Raw genomic sequence first — 20,683 nt, 5'->3', positions numbered from 1 at the left:
CTTGTTTAAATGGGGGAAAGAGAGAGAGATGGAAAGGATGGAGAGCAAGAAATAAAAATTAACAGCTCAAAATATTATCCATCCACACATGTGTACCACCACAACATAATGCACAATGAAAGACAGAATTTCTGGCCAGAATGTACTAGCAAAGAGCCATAGGGCTGAAGAAGGAACAACTGTCTTTAATTGAGAGATTTCTTTTTTTCAACAATGCACTGGAAGACAAGTGCCTTAGGATAGCCAAAACCTCTCCGGGGTTTATTCATCTTTACGCGTAAAGAAAGAATAAGTCATCTGTGGCAAAAATGTCACTCAGTGCCTAGCAATATATTTAAAGTACTGTAATGTCTTTCCTCAATTAATTAATTTACTACAGCAATACAGGCTCTCTCCCTTTATGTTTGTTTGCTTAACTATGTTACAGAAAACATGGACTTAATTTGATCCTTAATTATAACCTAGATCTTTCTCAGAGATACAATAGGCAAAATACAACCCAATTATTAAGGTTGCCAATAGGCTTAAGATGAGAAACTACATATGAAGTCACTTTGTAAACTGTAAACCACTACAAAATATTATTTTTGCCTTCCTTTGCAACATCTCCTTAATGTGCATCTATTAGCTACCAGCCCCAAAGTTCACCCCCACACTCTGCCCCTTAGAAACTTTCCTTACCCACCTGAAATTCATGTCTGGTCCGTTACTGTTATCAGGTGAGTTGTTTCTCCTTGATGCAAGCCTATCATTGCCATTGCTTCCCTCTGCCCACAAGATAGCTCTATCCCTTTGCTGCTGATTGGCTGCTGTTACAGGTGATGGAGGCTGATGCAGATGGATTCCAGCAGTTCTCATGAGTATTTTATGTGCTTTTTCTGATTTACAGCCAGTTCAGCATTCCTTTAAATGGCCATAAATTGGATTGATGTCATAAATCATATCTAGAGAAAGTGCCTGAGTCCCAGCTCAGGCAGCTATGCTAATGTCTGTGAAAATAACAAAGAAACATCCTCATTCAGGCCTGATTCTACTGCATTAAAAGGCCAAATTGTAAGGATCTGTCAGTTACTGAGAGGGGAAAAGGTAAAAGGGGGAGAAAGGTCTTTGTAGGGATTATTAATAACACAGCCAGGAAGAATGTATAGATGTGTGCCAGGGAGAATAAACAGGGGTGGGGGTAGAAGAGGGGGCCGCTGAAAGAGTGATAAAAGAGAGTGCTGTATATGGAAAAGATAAATGCAAATGAAATATACTGTATGGCAATGGATTATATCAGCGGTTGATATATGGGATTGAGTATCAAATTGTTGAGCTGGCAGCCATTAATATGATATAGTGGATGTGATATGCCGGGTGACGGCAGAACTGGTGCAGGGAAAATAAAGAACACACTGCAGTCTTTCAAAACAATGGTTCAAGGAAAAGACAGAAAATTATAGCACTACAAGTTTATAAAGCTAAAATCGTGTGAGATAATTATGGATTTTGATAGGGTTCATTATTCTTTATCAGGTCTCCAATCTCATAAGGAAAAAAGAGGACTATCTCTTCTCCAACTTGAGGGCATGAGGATGGGAAGTTTTCCATTCCATGAAGGACTGCAAAAAGTGACCAGGAATGCTTTCTCTGGTGAATGCACTTCTGTTGACATTTTAGCCAAAAAGGTATCCTCAGGCTTGACCAACTGTTTTGAGCTGGGCTCATCTGCAGAATTCCTAGGAATTTAGTGTAGCCTCAGAAGTTACCTGCTACCTTAATTCATTCACCGATTCCTTCATCAGATCTTTATTGATAATCTACTATGTGCCAAGCACAGTAATGAGGTTTTAGAAATTAATATAAAGAAGTCTTTGAAACATTTCCTATTTTTTATTATCTATCTCTTGACTTTTGCATTTAGATAGTTTGCCCATACAACACGCTGCAGCAGGCCCATTTAAGAAAGTCACAGGACACAGCATTCAGACAGATGTCTTTAAATCCAATGAATTCCGGGCCCACTGCTAGTTCTGAGTCTGCTGGCTCTTGGGTTCTGACTCTGTACTCTGGTACCAAAGTTTTCATAATTGGTGACTCCTCTTTTAGGTGTATTAGACTTAGTTTCCTACTCAGTTTTTGGCTCTACCCACTGCCCTAGCTTGGCATCTCTGGTGGCTTAAAGCTAGTATGAGAGAAATCCTCATCTGAGTACTCCCACCCCCTTCCTCATCTCAACCACCAGCACACTCAAACCCCATGCCTCATTACATGAGCCACCAGCCCCCACTCCACTAGGAACTGAGCATTCTGGCACTTCCTTAGAATTATTTTTCTTTTTGATGGACACTTGACCTATACTTCCCCCTTTTTCTTTGTGTCTCTGTTTCCAACCTTGAAACACTCTCTGAGCCATCTTATCCGCTCTCCCCCAGGGTCCAATTGCCCCCAGATGGCCAATCTGAATCTTTCATCTCCACTTCCTCCCTCCTGAACTCCAGTCCCCATCACCCCTGTTGAACTGCTCACAGAACAGGCCCAGCTCCATGTCCCATACACATTCAATTCAGGAAGGAAAAGCCTACTCAATGTGTTTTCTGTCTCCAGAGCATGATCATTTCCCCAGCCACTCAAGTTAAAACATCAACTTCTGAGTCATTTTTAATTCTTCCTCTCTGACCAGTCTCTGTAGTCAATTTAGAAAAGTTCTGCCAGTTGGGGCGCCTGGGTGGCTCAGTCGGTTAAGCGTCTGACTTCAGCTCTGGTCATGATCTCGCGGTTTGTGAGTTCGAGCCCTGCGTCAAGCTCTGCGCTGACAGCTCTGAGCCTGGAGCCTGCTTCAGATTCTGTGTCTCTTCCTCTCTCTGCCCCTCCCATGCTCATGCTCTGTCTCTGTCTGTCTCTTAAATAATAAATAGATGTTAAAAAAAAAAAGTTCTGCCAGTCTTACCCACGAAATGATTTTGAAATCGATTCCTAATTCTATATTCTCATGGCCACTGCTTCAGTTTCACTTTTCACCACGATACTGGCTACTAACTGATCCCCCTACTTCCAACTTTTGCCATTCCAATTGATTCCATCCCACTCACTGCTATCGGGATATCATTCTAAAGCATATGTCTGTTATTATCATGCCTTTGCTTAAAAATTCCTGACTTACTACACTATAAAGAATAATATTTAATAGATGCATATATGCATGTTTACTTGTTCAAAACAGAAAGATGTTACTCATCAGACAATCAATATGGCACCAACATATTTTCTAACTATCTTAAAGCATGTAACCCCAAACATATCTTATATTGCTTTCACCAGTATGGAATATTTGCCAATCTCCGAACACACTTTACAGTATCCACCAGGTCAGTGAAGCCATCCACACACACACAAAAAAGACTTCCCAGAGGGATTCCAGAATAAACTTATTCTTCTTTATATCTATAACTCTACCCATGGTCTCCATAAGACCCTGAAATTTCCCTAGCATCTGTAGAAGGAGACAGGTGCTTTTGCCATGACCCTTTATCATTCTTTGGCCTGCTGGCAACCTCAGAGCTATCAACAGGGACACCCTCTACATCCCAGTTTGGACACTGATCATTTTGAGAAGTTTCAAATTTCAATAGTTCCCAAACACAGGGAACCATGTTTCCTACATAGCAGTCATTGGAGGACTCCTAAAATATAGACTTCCATGGCACACTCCTAGAAATTATAATTTGGAGACCTGGAGTGGGGCCCAAGAACCTGCATTTTAAACATAATCTTCAGGCTCAGCCAAGTGTGTGGAAACCAATGGCTTAAATTAGCTGGATGGCTGATAGAGGCAGGATGAATAACAGGACCAGTTTAATTAAGGTAGCTTTCCCATTGGAGCAGAGCAATTCAGAACAACAAAAAGTTGGCTGGGGTGGGAGTAGTGGGGACGAGAAGATGAGGAAGAAAATTGAAGCCACCAAAATCCTTTTCAAATCCCAGAGATGATAACATTTTATTTTGAGACTGATAAATAAAAGATGGCCTCTCCCATCTGGCTTTATGATATGGAAACATTGTTAATGAGACATTTGTAAAAGTGCTGCCGAGTTGTTAAAGGACCAGGACTATGGCTCTTAAATTCTAAAATATGAGCACCAGGCTTCTGTGTGTTCTGTCTTACACAAATGCTAGAGTCACTAACGTGGGCACCTGACATTTCCAAAGGGTCATATTTACATTTCTCACAAATTAAGCTAATGCTGCTTAAAACCAGTGCAAATCTCATATTATATTTCAGTTTTCTTGCTTTTAAATAGTATCAGTTCTAACCATTTACCAAACCTCACTGTTTAACTTGGCCGCTGGTTAGACTGGCAGTAGAGCCTGCCATCATGGTGACTCTTAATGACAGCAACAGTGCTGCTGTGTGTCCAGGCCAACTAGAGAGGTTGGAAGAACAGCACTGCCTGTGTGGCCTATGGTCACCATGGACTCATATTTCACATTCTTTCATTGGTTGATTTGGTAAGTTCCCTCTCTTAAAATCGCTTTAGATGCCACTGACTGATGGAGAGGTCCCAGCTTTAGTGATTTTTAACAGATGCAGGTAGACTTTTCTGTAATTGACTTATTGTAATGTGCTCCTATCATTATGGCTGGCTGGTTTTCCTCAAGACCTTTCTGGATTTAAGTTTCTTTACTGGCAAAATAATAAAATAAACTTTTCCCTCTGCTCCTTAAGGATGGTCAGACAAACAATGTGTTTGTGTACCTGTGTGTGAGTGGTTGAGTGAATTATTGAATTTTGGTGGGAAGTGACTCATGCACACTTGAGGTGAGGAAGAAAGTGAGCTCTGGAAGACAGTATAGCAGCTCAAGGAAGAAGAACAAAACAAGAGGAGGGCTATGAGATATAGCACACTAGCCACACACAAACTGGTAAGTGAGAAAAACAACAAAAGCAACGGCAGGAAGCAGGAAAACGGCATGACTGGAATATGCTAAGCCCAGAATGTTTCTTTCTTCACCTTGGTTCAGGAGCACTACCAGTAAGTGGACACTGAAAACAGAGGTGCAGGAAAAGACTGAGGAACTGTGACGGGGAAAGTAGAAAGAGGAAGGAGAAAAAAATGGGGAAGGTGAAATAGAAAAAGAAAATAAAAGTATGACCATTTTTGTTGTTGTTGGCCATTTGGGCAACAGGAAGAAAATAAGGCAAGAGAGAAAACCTCTTATGCTTCTAGGAATTAGAAAAATGTCATTAATAAACAAACAAACAAACAAACAAACAAACATCTTTTTTTTCAACCCTAATATCTTTGCCTCAGCAGCCTCAGGCTACAAAATTCAATATGCAGTTAGAACCTCAGTCTACTTGACTTCGCAAAGCTTTGCCTTTTACCAGGTTTCCCTTCCAAAACGTTTCTGGGGAATGTGACAAATCCGGCCCAGTTGCTGCTTGCCCCGCCTGCCAGCTGTCTGGCTCAGCTCACTGCTCCTCTCATCCCCAAGCTCTGCTCATCCCACTGCAATCACACCTTCCTCTTCAGAGGGGCTTCCCCAGGCAGCTGCTGTTGGCTCAGTACTCCTGCACCCTCAGTATTTTCTATCCCAACTTTGCCCTGCATTCCCATGGTAGAAGCAAAGAAAATCTGTGATTTTTAAGAATATTTTACAGATAGTTCAAAGATAATGAAAGAAACTCAACTGAGAACAAACTGAGGGTTGATGGGGGGTGGGAGGGAGGGTAGGGTAGGTGATGGGTATTGAGGAGGGCACCTTTTGGGATGAGCACTGGGTGTTGTATGGAAACCAATTTGACAATAAATTTCATATATTGAAAAAAATAAAAAGTTCCATGATAATAAAAAAAAAGAAAGAAAGAAACTCAACATAAAGAATAATTCCTATCCATCACTAGCTGTGTGTATACTCTGAGTACACAGACCTATGCCTACCCTCCCTTAAAGTTCTTTAATGGTTCACAGCCCTGACTTACTCCTCATCTGCCTCCTCAAAGAGCTGCAGGCATCTTGATGCCTTAGCACCCACTGGTCAAAAGACTGAGGGGAGGTGGAAATGACTTGCACCAATGTCAATCCAAGACCTTATTTTATTTTATTTTATTTTATTTTATTTTATTTTATTTTTACTTTTATTTTTATTTTTATTTTAGAGAAAGCTTATGCGAGCAGGGGAGAGGGGCAGAGAGAGAGAATACCAAGCAAGCTCCACACCAATGCAAAGCCTGACACACGCCTCAATCCCACAACCCTGGAATCGTGACCTGAGCTGACATCAAGAGTTGGATGCTCAACCAACTGAGCCACCCAGGTACCTCACAAAGCCCTCCTTCAGTGCACTCACTTCTTGCCCCAGGATTGACCTCTCAGGGACAGAGTTCTGTCCTACCCATTGCATGTTATCTTTGCTATCTTACATATTTGCCCCCAAATGATACTTGGTATATTTCACAAAACTTTAATAACTCTAAGCATAGGTAAGAGCTACAAAGCGCACTGGGTCAAATAGACATCCCCACAAGGACAAGCACATCATTTTGGGGCATTGTCTTTCCCAGTCCCCACCTATTCAGAACTGTCCTATCTCCATCCCCCATGCTGAGTGCTAGCCTGAGACTGAGACCCTGACAATCTGATATGAGCTTGAGATACATCCACCACATTGTCCAGTTTTCAACTGTTATCTCCAGAATGTTTTTAAATGCATCCTCCTATACTTTTAAGTTTCCCAACTTGGGCAATAAATTATTTGGTTGCCCAAAGTTGAGAGTGATTAAACATTACACTGAAACAAAGCATGTTAATTAAGTCCCTTATTGTCACTTCCCTGGATGACTGTATAAACATCTAATCTAAAATATCCGCCTCCACTCTTAGCTGCTACTCATTTATTTAACAAATATTACTAGGTGTCTACTATATGTTTGCATTATTCTGGAGACTGGGTATATAACAATAAAAAAAAACAAGGTTACTACTTTCATGAAGCCTATACTCTATTCCCAAATATTTTTAAAACAAAAATCTGGCCATGAGACTTCCCTACTCTAAATCTCTTAAAAGTCCCTATTGCTTGCATACTAAAGTCCAAACTCCTTAGCCAGGCCTCTACGTATCCCCTCATTCTGAAACCCCCTAGGTTCTCTCTACGTCTTTTAATGTAACTCACATTCCACCAACAATATCCTATATTCCCCATATCCTTTCATACTTCAGCCATTTGTATGTGCTCTCTACCTTTCTCTGAATACCTCTGCTCACTTTTTCTCTTGTGGAATCCCTTACTTATCTGTCAAGTTTCAACTTGATGTAATTTAATTTCTATGGTTTTCCTTCAGACTTGAAGGTAGAATTAATCATTCCCTTATCTGTGAGCCCAAAGTAGTTTATAAACACATTTGTCTTAGCACATATTGCATCATGGTTTGGTTACTATGTTTATAGGTCTTTGTCTCCCACTAGACTGTGAGTTCTCCAAAGGCACGGACCTTATCTTATTCATCCCTGGGTTACCTATGGCCAAAATACCCAAGTGGATCAACAAATATCTGTTGAATTTCATTGCAAATTTTAGGACATCGATATGGTTAAACACAGATTTTTGTGACAATCTTTGATAAATGGTGGTAAGAATATCAGAGGCTCTGATAAAGAATGTGCAGTGGTTTTCACAGGGCTGGAAAAATCTTCAAGTATGGTGAATATAATGTAAATAACAGATGTCAAAGGGCAAAAGTGGAAAGAATATTTAGTATGTTTGTATCAAAAATAAATGTTGAACTTAAGAATAGCAGCAGAGGTATGTGTTATTCTTCTGCCCAGAGGAATTCTGCAGAAGAACCCCCTGCAGGTTTGGCAAAGCATTCTCCTTGGCCAATCATGGCTTGGCTCCAGCATTAGACCTCCAGTTTCAAATAGAATACATATTTTTAATAGTGGAAGGAGGCAGTAGATCCAGCAAGAGAAGCAAAGCAAAGCTCAAAATAACTTTGGAACTTCCACATAGATTTAAAAAAAAAAAGCACTAAAGACATAAAAGAGAAAAAATGAACATCATTTTGTATGTCCTTAAATTTTATATAAATGGATTCATTCTGTCTCCCATCACAATTTACTTTTTCACTCAGTTTTTAATTCTAAATGCCCATTTTGATACAGCATACTTCAAACCACCTATCTCAGTAGATCTCCAGTCTTGGTTAAAATGCCTGCCTGTGATATGTCATACAACTTTTGTGAGCTGACATTATACATATAAATTATTATAACAATGGCATGCACATAGTTAATACTCAGTAAAGGTTATCTATTATTATTATTTTCATCATCATTGTCATTTATTCATATGAATACACCACAATTAAAAAAATTTTAATGTTTATTTTAGAGAGAGAGAGAGAGCAAGAGAGAGTGCCAGTTGGAGAGGAGCAAAGAGAGAGGGAGACACAGAATCTGAGGCAGGCTCCAGGCTCTGAGATGTCAGCACAGAGCCTGACGCAGGGCCTGAACTCATGAATGGTGAGATCCTGACCTGAGCCAAAGTCAGCCAAAGTCAACTAAGCCACCCCAATGCCCCTGAATAAACCACAGTTTATATATCCATTCCCTTTCTGCTAAACTTTTGAATAGTATCCAATATTTTATTTGTACCAAAAAATGTTGTAATAGATATATTTGTACATGTCTCCTTGTATGAGAATATCTCATACCTGGATGTTAATCACTGGATTGAGGGATATGATAGATCATTATAGTAACAGTTCTTACATCATGACTCCCTGTATCTTTGACCCTGTATTGTCTCCTCTCACACTACTCCAGACTTGTCTATGTGACTCCTCGGCTGATAGGACATTGCTAGAAGATAATTCTCTATGGTTCTCTCACATTTCCATACATCTTATAAGCAAGGTACTAATTGGCCTTTAGTTTCAGACTATTTTTTCAGGGATGTTACTATAGCAAATAGCCCTAGAAGCAACGATAGTGTCTCCCTGCAGAGCAAAGGACAGATTTGCTTAACATCCTACATCATATATCATCCCTTATCAAAGAGATGATGTCTTCCTCTGGGGCAAAGACAGGTTTGCTTATAACAGGTTATAAAAGATTTAGGTTCTATAAGCTCAGAGTTCCCCAGCTGTGATTGAAACCCACTACCATTTGAAACATCCATCCCCGTGTCACTCTCATATGACTTGAGAGGCAAGAAAAACTCATATAAACATGATACTTATGCTGCCTACTGTGCTGTAACAGAATCCTTTGCCTCTGGACCAAGAGACTTGTATCTTACCAGCTTCCAGAAAACTATAGCAGGTTAATTTGTTAACTTGCAAGTAAAATAAAATCTCCTACCTCCACATTTCTCAATAGATAACAGCAAATGTGATAAAAGAGGATTAAAATCTGCTTGCACATTGCCGGTTGTCCTCTCGTAATTCTGGAAGCTCTTTTGCCACTAATGTGAAAAAGTCCAGGCTAATCTGTGGGCTGATAAAAAGTCTAAGGAGAGAAACCCCACATATACGAGTCAAGACTTAAAACTGTTACTGGGCCCAGATGGCATTGTAAGTAAGCAGAGATGAACCTTCCTAACCCAAGCTGATGGACCACAGACTTGTGAGCAGTAAGCTGTTTAAACCACTAAGTGTGGAGATGCTTAGTTATATGACAAAAGATTACTTTTAAAAAGGTTACTGATTATAAGATATGTAGTCATATAAAACCCAATCTGTACCAGATATTGATACAGGTACTAAAGATAGAGCAATGAACATAACTGAGATATATTTGAGTGAATAAGTCACCATCAGCTACCTTTGATACTGAAAAATTGATCCACAAAGACTTTGTACCAATATTCACTTGAAGCAATTCACTTGAAGGAATGCATGAAAATTCTACTTTACCATTTTCTTACTAGTAGTTGTTATTCTAGGATTTTTTTCCCACTTTGATAAATGTGAAATCATATATAATTGGTATTTAGTTTTCATTTCCCTGATTACTAGTGATTTGTTTTCATGTTTTATTGTATATTTGGGATTCCTATTCAGCAGATTTCTGGCTCATGTCCTTTACCCATTTTGCAATTGGGCTGTCTTTTTACTTATTCATTCATTGTTCTTTACATATATAGACACTAATGCTTTAGCAGTTAAGTGGGTTGCGAGTAAATCTCCCAGTCTGCCCTTAAATTACATGTTTTCCCCTCTCCCTGCATCAAAAACACTTCTTAAATGTTTCTCTAGCTTTGTAATAAGTCTTAAAATCTGGTAGAGGGCACGTCCTCCTTCCTGATTCTCATTCAATTATCTTGGCTAATCCCGTTCCCATTTGCTTCCATCACATTTGCCTCTCTATGCATGTATCTTGTCAAGTCCCACAAAGATCACTGCAGTGTTTTCAAATTTTAATTACTTTGAATTTATTGTTAAATTTGAGGTTAAATGATGTCTTTACAATAGTGAGTCTTCCCATCTATGACCATGACACCTCTCCATTTTCTCTGCAATGATTTCACAAGTCTTTTATTGGGCTTACTGTTAGATAGATAGACACAGACACACAGATAGATATATGCTACTGTGATTGCAAATATTTTAGGAAACCTATATTATCTTCTTGGCTGTCACTGATGCCTTTGGAGTCTTATGTAGCATCCCCTCCACTCACCTCTGACTTCAGATTTAGTTGTGGCAGATAATTCCATGTGAAAGCCTTTCAGGGCTTTCTCTGAATCCACAGAAGTCTACTAGGCACATACCACACACACAGCAGAGAAGTTTGGGGAAGCTGATGCCATCAAGAATAAACCCCAACCTGGGAGACAGGAGCCATGGATAAATGACCCAGTGTCCTCTCCTTTCAACCAGCAATTCTGAAATTTTGTATGCTTCTCAGTTGTCACAGTGAAATCAAACACCCATTGTTCACAGCAGTGACCTCAATAATTCACCCCTGTATTGACTTTTTCTCCTCTCCTTGTTCACTCTCCTGCTTCCTGACTACTGCTTCTTGAGTTCATGTCAAAAATAAATTGGTTGCACCTAAATTCTTGTTTTAGGTTCTGCTTCCAGGGGATACTCCAACTAAGAGATTTCTATTGATATATTGATCAACAGAAAAGCTATTGATTTTTTATCTATTGATTAATTTCCAACAATTTTGCTGAATTCTCTGATTCTAATAGACTGGAATAGATCTTGGATTGTCTACGTACTTAGTCACATTCTCTCTGAAAAATAAGAATGCAGTTCTTCCTTTCAAATCCTTACTGTTCTTATGTGTTATTTCTTGTCCCATTACAAAGACTAGGACTTGTAACACTGTGTTGAAGAAGAGGAGTAATATCAGGTATCCTTAAAATTCTTTTTGGCTTTATAAATAATGCTTCTATACTCAGTTGTGCATTTTCCTAGAGGTTTTTGATAGAGATGCTGTATGAAGGTGAGGACTTTTTTTTCCATTTTTAGTTGTCCTGAATATTATATTATCAAATGAGTGTTAAATGAAGTTGAATATTTTTCCTTGAATCTACTGATAAAATAATATTACTCCTCTTTTAATCAGTGTTTTATAACATGAAATTGTTCTTGCATTTCTGAGAAAAACACCATTTGCCAATCTCTTCATGAAGTTTTGATATAATTTCTGCTTAGCCTCCAAAACGCCTTGGAAAATGTCTCCTAGGTAGCCTTTCTGTATAAAAGTGAATACAATATAGGTGACAATTTCATTAAAAGTTTGATAAACACTTGCCAGTAAGATTGTGTCAGTCTGGAGCCAAGTTGCTAATACACTTTGACAAATGAATAATGGTTGTAAGTTTATTTCTGTTTCAATTGATTTTTAAATTGGTAAAATTTACTCTTCTGGGAATTGTCCATATTATCTATGTTTTAAACATTAGTACTAAAGAGTTGATATCATTTCTTATGATTTTATACCTCTCTAATAAACCTTGTTATACTCTTAATTCCTAATACATATTATTAAGTAGTTTATTTTTTCCCTCTAATTACATTGCCGGATGACTATTTCATTTGTCTTTTTATTTATTTTTTATTTTTTTTATTTTTAAATTTTTTTTCAACGTTTTTTATTTATTTTTGGAACAGAGAGAGAGCATGAACGGGGGAGGGGCAGAGAGAGAGGGAGACACAGAATCGGAAACAGGCTCCAGGCTCCGAGCCATCAGCCCAGAGCCCGGACGCGGGGCTCGAACTCACGGACCGCGAGATCGTGACCTGGCTGAAGTCGGACGCTTAACCGACTGCGCCACCCAGGCGCCCCTCATTTGTCTTTTTAAATAACCAGTCTTTGATTCTGGTTGATTCATTCTTGTGTTTTGTTCTATTTGTTTGTTTGGTTGGTTGGTTTTGTTTTTTCTTGGTAATGTTTTCTATTTCAACAATCCTTACTCTTACTTCTATTCTTTCTTTTGTAATATTTGTTTTGGGTTTACTTTGCTATTATAGTTTATACATTTATTGAGATATGCTTGACATGAAAGAAGGTGGACATATTTTAAGGTAATGATTTGATGTATTTTGACATACTTATCCACCTGTGAAACAATCAGCATAATTAAGATATTGGACATTTCTGTCATGCTCTTTTGTAATGCATCCATACTCTTTCTTCCCATTGCTTAATCTCTCAACCAGTGGTATGTGTCCCATCAATACAGATTATTGTTAATTTCTAAAATTTTATATCATTTATATCATTTAAAACTGAGAGCATGTTACACTTTTTGGGGCTTGGTTTCTTCACTGAACGTACTTCTTTTGGAATACATCTATTTTGAGGCATGTGTCAGTATTTTGTTCTTATTGATGAATATTATTATACAGATTATACAAATTTGTTAATCCATTCAATATTGAAGGATTTTGGATTGCCTTCAATTTCTGTATAATACAAATATATTAACTAGAAAGACTGGTGTGTTGGCTATTTCTCTTAGCTAAATATCTTGTAATGGGATGGCTGTTTCATATGGTAAATCTGTGTTTAAATTTTTACGAAAATGCCAAACTGTTTTCCAAAGTAGTACTGTTTACATTTCCACGAGCACTACATGAGAATTCCTGTTGCTCTGATTCCCTGCTAAAACTTGGTAGGAACAACCTTTTCAATTTTATCTATTTCACAGGGTGTATACAATTATCTCATTGTGATTTAAATTTGCATTGTCCTAACGACTAATGATCTTTTTACGTACTTATTTTCTATCTATATATTTACTCTGGAAAGTGTTTATTCAAATATTTCGCCCATTTTGTTGTTTGTCTTACTGTCACTGGGTTGTGTGCTTCATGTATTCTAGACCTAAGTCCGTTTTTAGACATAGGTTTTATAAATATATTTTCACAGTCTATGGTTGTTCTTTTTGATTTCTTAAATTTCTTTTGAAAAGCATTATTCTACTTTGATGAAAATGGATTATTTTTTATAGCACATTCTTTTCAGTTCTCACCTAAAAGTCTTCACCAAACTCAATGTCATTTTAGATCTTGATGTGATTTTTGTTTGTTTGTTTGTTTGTTTGAGACAGAGAGAGAGACAGAGCATGAGCAGGGGAGGGCCAGAGAGAGAGAGGGAGACACAGAATCCGAAGTAAGCTCCAGGCTCTGAGCTGTCAGCACAGAGCCTGACGCGGGGCTTGAGCTCACAGACTGTGAGATCATGACCTGAGCCGAAGTCAGATGCTTAACCAACTGAGCCACCCAGGTGCCCCCCATGTCATTTTGGATCTTACATTTAGCTCTATGATCCACATTAATACATTTAGTGTGAAGTGAAGGTTTTTTTGTTTTGTTTTTTTGCATTTGTATATCCAGCACCGTTTCTTGAAAAAGTGTATTTTCCTCACTGAATTGCCTTAACCCCATTAATGAAATCAAATGACTACAGACAACTGACGTGGCACTCGTGGCCTGCAGGTGCCTGGTCTGAGGCCTGCGGTGTGCACTGGAGGAGGGGGAAGGCAGAGAGTTCAGAACCACCCCCCCCGCCGGCCAGCCCATCCATGGACTTATTTTAATTTTCCCAACCATTCTGTGAGATATAGGATTTTGGCTTTCAAGATCCTCTTCCCACCAAAGCTCCCTGCACTCAGCTGTAAAGAACTGTGCATATTCTGAGAACAACATCATTGGTCTGACATAAGACAATTCAGCCACTGGTCACAAACAAATCTGTTTCATGGGCAGAGATGAAAGCCTGTTCTGTCATTCCAGGAAGGTAATCTAAGACCACGTGCTACCTGCCTTATTTTCTTGCCAAAGTTGCATGTGGGACTCTGCAGCAGCCCGTGAGATGGCTGAACAATGGCTCTGTGTGGACTATGCCAAGCGTGGCATGGCTGGCTGCAAAAAACGCAAGGAAAAGATTGTGAAAAGTGTATGCTGGATCAGCAAAGTGGTGCTCAATCCTTTCTCAGAGTTCAGCAGGAATATGAAGAAGTGGTATCACATTTAAAAATGCACATTTGAGAAACTGGAGTGGACCAAGGCTGCCACAAAAAGTACTGACGACCTTACAAGCTGGAAGGCTGGGAGAAGCTGGAAGATAATAAGAGGTAACAGATAAGCCAACACATTGTAGATCTGTCTTCTAAGGCAATAAGCACACCAAAGAAAGCTGTTGTCCAGGCGAAGATGACAGCCACTGGCCAGGTGACATCTCCAATGAAAGGTACCTCATTTGTCATCAATATCAATCCCCAGAAATTTTCTGGTTTTTCTGGGGAAGCCCACTTGAGCTTGACCCCTAAGGAAATGTCCTCAAGCAAATGGGACCCCAAGCACAAGGATGATCTGCTACATGAGTTTTGGAAGTTGTGCACCATTGTGGCTGAAAATCCTTGCTATAATAGGATGACCCAGATCATCCAGAACTTCCTTTGGAAAAGTTTGGCAGGAGATGGTTTCCACAGTGACGTGTACCTAAAAGTTAAGCTGCTGCTGCCAGGTGTTATTAGGAGTATTTACAACTTAAATAATAAGCAGACTGTAAAGCTTTTCAGCCTAACTTTGCACTGCAACCCAAATGATATGGCATGAGACCTAGAGCAGGTTAGGTATCAGAGACAACCAGAATCTTCTTTGAGCAGAGCAAGTCTGCCCTCCCAGGTGCCAAGAGTCTCCTTAACATCCAAGAGGTGGACAACTTCCTCCTTCAGCTCTCCAAGCTCACCAAGGAGAATGAGCAGCAACAGGCCCTGCAGGACATTGCCTCCATGTACACAGCCAATGACCTTAAGTACATCATCAAGTTGATCAAACATAACCCAAGGATGAACTTGGGTGCAAAACATGTGTTCAATGCCCTTGACTCCTGTTGTCTATAAAGCATCACACAACCTGCAGGACATGGTGTAGCAGGTCCTCTGCAATGAGCAGGAGGTGGAGAAGGAGCCAGGCCAGAGATAAGCTCTGAGCATCCAGCCATCACTAATGATGCCAGTGCAGCCCTTGCTGGCTGAGGCCTGCAAATCCATCAAGCATGTGATAAAGACATGCTCTAATGGCATGTTGTCTAAAATTAAGTATGATGGGGAGTGAGTCCAGGAGCATAATAATGGGGACCACTTCAGCTACTTCAGCCACATATTGAAGCCTGTCTTGCCTCACAAGGTGGCCCACCTTAAGGACTACATCCACCAGGCTTTCCCTGGGGGCACAACGTGATCTTAGACTTTGAGGTGCTCCTGATCAACACTAGGACAGCCAAACTTCTGCCCTTTGGTATTCCTGGAGTGCGTAAGAAAGTTGCCTTCCAGGATGCTAATGTCTGCCTGTTTGTTTTTTGTTTTACCTACTTCAATGTCAAGTTGACGGACAGGCCTCTTGTGCAAGCAGCAGAAGTTTCTTCATGATAACATGGTTGAAATTCCCAACCAGATCATGTTCTCAGAAATGAAGAAAGTCACTAAAGCTTCAGACTTGACCAACATGATAAATTGGGTGATGTGAGAGGTGTTGGAAGGGCTGGTACTGAAGGATATGAAAAGGACACAAGATCTACTATCCTGACTTCATCGCCCCAGACCCAAAGAAAGCTGCTGTGTGGGAGATGGCAGGGGCTGAATTCTCCAAATATGAGGCTCACACAGCTGTGGGGATCATCTCCATCAGATTCCATCACTGCAGGATAAGGACTGGAAATCTGCCACTAACTGGTCCCAATTCAAGGAGCTACACCGGCAGTCTAAAGAGAGGGTAGACTTCACTGTGGCAGCTGGAGAGGAGGGGAGCTCCTCTACAGGGGACAGCAGTGGAGAGAATGAGGGTACCTCATTCTGGGTCTTGCAAGGCCTCCACAGCCTCCCCAAATTGGTGGAGGGCTGCTTTGGGCGGGAGGGCCCAAAGCAGCCCTCCACCAATGCCAAGAAGGCAAGAGGGAGGCTGAGTAGCCCCAACAGCAAAGGAGGCAGCAAGCTGATAGGGAAGCCTTCCCCTGTGAAAGTGGGAAAGAAGCAGAAGGTTCCTGGTGAGACCCTGTGCTGAGCAAAAGTGCTTGCTTGTGGACATTTTCACTAGAGTATGGCTCTATCTGCCACCATCCACACCAAATTTCAGCCATCTCAAATGCTATTTTGTGGCATTCAATGAAGACCTGATGCAGGAATTTGATATGGCCTCAGCCACACATGTGCTGGGTAGCAGGGACAAGAATCCTGACGCTCACCAGGTCTCCCCATAGTGGATTTTGGCACATACTTGGAAATGGAGGCTGGTAGATCCCTTCCAGGACTGAAGTCCTCCCTCTCCATCATGGGTAGTGGGGGAGGACAGCCTTTCTTGGAGCAGTGCATCTTCCAGAACCCACCAACCACATTTGGTATCTTCCCAACCAAGAGTCAGCTGGGGTGGGTGCCATTAGTGAAGTCCATTTCTCTTGCTGTTTTACACAGATCTTTCAGATCTGGGTGCTGGGTTGTTGTCTTGTTATTTTCTTTTAAAATAACTGTTTTGGGGGCACTTGGATGGCTCAGTTTAGTAACTGACTCAATATAGGCTCAGGTCAGGATCCCACAGTTCGTAGGATTGAGTCTTATGTCAGGTTCAGTGCTTACAGTGTGGAACCTGTTTGGGATTCTTTCTTTCTCTCTTTCTCTCTCTCTCAAAATAAATAAATAAAACATTTAAAAAATGTGGTTTTTTTCCTACAAATAAAATATCTTGCAGTTAAAAAAAATTCAAATAATTATACATATTAGAGTGTATTTTGAGATTCTTTATGCCGTTTCAATGACCTAATATTCATTTATTCTAAAGCCATGATGTCTAGAAAACTGTAGCAGTCTATTAAGTATTGAATAAAATACTATATCTCTTTCAAGTTTGTTAATAATTTTCAAAATCGTTCTGCATATTCTAAATCTTTGATTTTCCAAATAGCTTTTAGAATCAGTTTGTCAGTCTCTACAAAATAAAACAATTCCTAGGGTTTTCAAAATTCTCATTAAGCCCTGCTTTTGCTGCATCTCAAAATATTTCTATGATGTGTTTTAACTATCCCTAATTTTAAAAATACTTTCTAAATTCCCTTGTGATATTTTTTTGACCTGTGGATTCTTTAGGAGTGTGTTGATTGGATTCTAAATACTGGGGGATTTTCCAGATATCATTCTCTTATTGATTTCTAATTTAAGTCCATCGTGGTCAGAGTAAATAATTGGTGTTATGTGAAATTTAAAAAATTTATTGGCATTTCTTTTTATGGCCTAGAATATGGTGTATCTTATTAAATGTTTTATGTATTTAAAAATGTTATTGGGTAAATCAGGTCAAAATAGTTAATTGCACTGCTCATGTCTTCTATAGTCTTACTAATTTTCTTTTATTATTCTATCAGTTAGTGGGGTGTACATGGGTGGGTGTGGGAATATTAATGAAATTTCCAACTATAATTGTTGATTTCTTTAGTTCTTTCAGAGCTGTCAGTTTTTGTTTCATATAATTTGAATCTCAGTTATTAGAAACATAAAAATTTAGGATTGTTATTCACTTTAATTGAATTAACTTCTTTACCATTATGAAGTGATCTTTATCCTTGGTAACATTCTACTTTAAAATCTACTTTCTTATAGTATTATAGCCTTCTCAGTTTTCTTCTGCTATTGTTAGCATGGTGTATCTATTTTCATCCTTTTACTTTTAAGCTATCTTTATGATTATATTTAATGTTGGTTTATTACAGCATGTAGTTGGGCTTTGGCTTTATTAACCAAGTTAACAATCTCTGCCTTTCAAATGAATTTTTAGATTGCTTAAATTTAACTTTATTATTGATATGGTAGGGTTTAATTTTCTGTCTTCCTACCTTCTGTTCTTGTTCCCTTTTTCCTGTTTTTCACACTTCTCTCAAACTGTTCCTTATGATTCAATTTCATCTCCTTAATTGGCTTACTAAACACACCTCTCTATTCTGGTTGTATTAGGATTTAATTTATCATAGTCTAACTTGTCATAGTCTATACAATTGATAATAGTATACCAATCTGTAATATAATAATGTTAAGACATCATTTCATTTCACCCTTATTGAACTTTGTACTATTGTCATACATTTTCCTTTTACTTATCTTAAAAACCCACAACACATTTTTATTATTTCCTTAAAAAGTTAATATTTTAAAGGAATTTACAAAATACAAAAAATATATTGCATTTACCACATATTTTCCATTTCTCATGCTTTTCATTCTTTTATGTAATTTTATCTAATTTGTGTTGGGCATTTTTTTCTTCTCACTAAGGGATTCTCTTTAACATTTCTTATAGTCACAATGATGACTAGTATAGTGGTAGTCTACTGGTGATTATACTCTAAGCTTTTCTATATCTTAAAATTATTTCACCTTTGCTTACAAAATATATTTTTACTTGGTAGATAATTCCAAGTTGGTAATTTTTTCTCTATTATAAAGATAATGTTGTGCTCTTCTCTGATTTATATTTTCTGAGGAGAAATGTGCCGTCGTTATTTTTTTTCTTTTGTGTGAAATGGGACTTTTTCCTACCTCTGGTTTTGAAGATTTTCTCTGTAATCACTGGTTTAATGCAACTGTGTCATGATATGTCTTGGTATAGATTTCTTCTGACAGAGGTTTACTGGGTTTCTTGGATCTATAGCTTTAGACTTTTATCTGAATCGGAAAATACTGGCCAGTATTTCTTTAAATATCTTCAACTTCCCTACCCTTTCTCTCCAATCTTTCTGGGACTCCAATTACACATGTTAGAATGCTTGGTGTTTTCTCACTGCCACATTGCTCCTTTTTTTAAAAAAAAAATTCCTTTTTCTCTCTGAATTTCATTCTGGATAGTTTCTATTGCCATGTCTTCAAGATTATTGTTTTTTTTTTTTTCTTCCACTATGTCTATTCTGCCATTAAACACATCTTATGTATTTTTCATCTTATACAAGACTAAATTTTATCTCTAAAAGCTGGATTTGGACCATTTTTGTATCTTCCATATCTCTCTTGAACAACCTCAGGTTTTCTTCCTCACATTGAGCATATGGTAAATATTTATAGCACATATTCAATGTTATCTGCTAATTCTCCCATATTTGTTATTTCTGGTTGTGTTTCTATTGATTACTTTTTATCCTCATTATTGTTTTTATTTTTCTGCATCTTTCATGCCTGGTCACTTTTGATTCAATGTCAGACTTTGTTAAGTTTATAGTTTGGATATTGATTTTTTTTTCATTTATTTTAATACCACCAATTGGTATTTAGTTGAAGTCTCTGGAAGAATCCTTTGCAAATCTCTGGAGCTCTCTTTGCGTATGCAATGGTCTTTTCTCTGGTGTTCTTCATTATGAATTTTAGCACTTTGGCCTCTGACATCTGAATTCTGTCTTGTTAATCACTAGATCCTCTCCCTGTGCTTCATCCTGGAAACTATCTTCATTGTGAAATTGGAGGTAATCACACAGCTTACCTTATTTAATCCTCTTTTCTCAGATCTTACTATTTTGTGTTGACTGCTGTCCAATTTTTGAAAATCACTGTTTCATACGTATTGTTCAGTTTTCTAATTGTTTAAGGTAAGAGATTAGATCCAGTTTCAGTTTTCCTGACCTGAAGGAGAAATCTTACACTTCATTATTATTTTTATAATTATTTTCTAACAAATGGATTTCAGGCTATACGTGTCTTCTAAACTGAAGCTTCACCATGCAAGTCTGATGATCACTTCACACACACACACACACACACACACACACACACCCCTACACCCCCGCCATAACCTGTTCATAATGTTCTCTCTACCTAGAAGTGTGTGTGTGTGTATGTGTGTGTGTGTGTGTGTGTGTGAGAGAAAGAGAGAGAGAGAGAGAGGGAGAGAGAAAGAGAGAGAGAGAGTATTCTTTATTTTGAGAGAGAGAGGGGCGGACAGAGGCAGAGAGAGAGGGAGAGAGAGAATCTCAAGCAGGCTCCACATTGTCAGTATGGAGCCCAATGCGGGGCTTGAACTCACAAACTGTGAGATCATGATCTGAGCCAAAACAAAGAGTTGGATGCTTAACTGATTTGAGCCGCCCAGGCATCCCAGCTATTTATCACTTCTAAATAGTTTGTGATTTTCATTAGGATTTCCTATTTGATTCACAAACTATTTAAATGTATGACTTTAGATTCCAAATTTATCAGATCTTATTGACCA

General features: G+C 38.7%; 1 pseudogene; it reads left to right on the top strand.

Moving 5' to 3' along the window:
• Positions 1 to 1,568: 1,568 nt before the first annotated feature.
• On the top strand, positions 1,569 to 16,757 carry LOC115522882 (annotated as a pseudogene).
• The last annotated feature ends 3,926 nt before the right edge of the window (positions 16,758 to 20,683 follow it).

The sequence above is a fragment of the Lynx canadensis genome, chromosome C2 (assembly GCF_007474595.2).
Source record: "Lynx canadensis isolate LIC74 chromosome C2, mLynCan4.pri.v2, whole genome shotgun sequence".
Taxonomy (NCBI): domain Eukaryota; kingdom Metazoa; phylum Chordata; class Mammalia; order Carnivora; family Felidae; genus Lynx; species Lynx canadensis.
This window is presented reverse-complemented; position numbering and strand designations above follow the sequence as displayed.